Source organism: Athene cunicularia, assembly GCF_003259725.1.
Source record: "Athene cunicularia isolate RWA chromosome 8 unlocalized genomic scaffold, athCun1 chr8_part1, whole genome shotgun sequence".
NCBI lineage: Eukaryota > Metazoa > Chordata > Aves > Strigiformes > Strigidae > Athene > Athene cunicularia.
The window spans coordinates 6637389-6639176 of record NW_020799109.1 but is presented as its reverse complement, the minus strand read 5'-3'; positions in this window follow the sequence as shown (position 1 = coordinate 6639176).

Here is a 1788-nt window from a genome sequence, read left to right as displayed (position 1 = left end):
GTGGCACCACAGCAGCATTCACTTCAAAGGCATTGTAGCAGAAGCATGCGCATTGATAACAACATGGTGAGATTGCCTCGGAAATTGTAGTGTGCAGTAGATACAATATTTCATGTTAATTTCTTAACATCTTTTCAGCTATATATGTGGAAAAGTCAGCATGTTGCAACTCTATAGAGCCCAATACCAACCACGATGTAACTGTGTGCTATGGGAACAGTGTTGGTATTGTTACAGCAGGGCTGGTTGTTACTTGCATATAAGTTTTGTTGTTTTTTTTTTTCTTGAGGTTCTTTTGCAAATATCTATAAGGGTAAACTGATACATAGGAAAAATACTTTGTTAGAGATCTGATACACTTTCTGAGATTATTTTCTCTAAGATTTCTGAAATATTTTCTGAGATTAGGTCACCAAATACTAAGGATTTTACTAATCCTCTATTGGCATACTCATATGGCCAATTTTGATCTCACTACTAATATTTAGCAGACATACAAGGAACACCATTTGATCTCTGGAATGCTTTATAAAGGAGATTCATTTCATTCTATTCAGCTTTTACAGATATGGAAGCTGTAGAATAGTGAAGCAGGAAGAAGAAGGATCAAGCAAACAATGTTAAAATGCTTAAAAACACCCAGCATGCTGGTAGCAAAGACCAGGACCATAGCAAAACAATCCATGTCTCGGGATGCTCTGTCCTCTAGCCCCACCTTCTCTCATTTCTTCAAGTATAATGCAGTGTTTAAAGAAATTATTTAAGATTTTCATATCTGTGGCCGAGAGCAGGATCTCTCCAGTGCTTTCCAAGCAACAGAAGTCTGTGAGAGCCCAAGGGAGAGTTTCAGCTGGGGCAAAGCAGCAAAGCCCCGTGGATGTAAATGGAGATGTGCCAGTTCTGTCGGCTGCCAGTCTGGCTCTGGGAGGTTCTTGCTTCCGATGCAAAGAAGGAACCTGGGCTGGCAGAGGTGAACAGAGTACTTATTTTCTACTAAGGTCATTAATCCATTGCACTTTTTCACCTTAAAAGATCAGCCTAAATAAGAATTTCTCATCACTGTTGAGTACTTCTGCAAAGAATAGCTGAAAGGATAAAAGACAAACCATTACCAGCCCTCACTGCAAATCATTATGTATGAAATCTGAGAAGAGCAACAAACGAGACCGAGGGGACTGGATTAGGGCCAGCTGGCTGGTCCAGTAGATATTCCACTTCTGTTTGAATTATTTTAACCTGTTGCCAGAAAGATAAAAGCTGAACATTAGCCAGGCCTCTACGGTTCAGGTCAGCACTGTCCAAAATCAATAGGAAGCCCATTTCATTTTCAGGAGCGATGAGATTTTGTTACTGTTCGAGGCACATGTAGCAGCCCCTCGGAGAGGCACCCTGACAGCGTGAGTCGCCCCTTTCCAGCATACCTTGCTTACATTAACGAGAACTTGCTTCCCCGTGCAAAAGGGTGAGGAACAACAGTACGACCAACAGTTACATTGAAATAACATTGCATAACCTCCTCTATAAACCTCCGTGATCATCTGGCGTTTCTCAATATGAAAAAAGCAATAAACAGCTTGAGGAGTCAGGGACGGTGCGGGGGGACCCGCTGGCGGGGCAGCGCCGCTCGCCCTCATCCCGCTCCCCGAACGGCCCCGAGAGGACGGGAGGGCACCGGGGAAAGCGGGAAGGCCGGGCGGCGGGGCTGGCGCCTGGGGCCGCCGCGGGCGGGAGGTGCGATGGTGGGGGTGCTCAGGCGGGCCTGACCCCGCGCCCCCTCTCGGCTTGCAG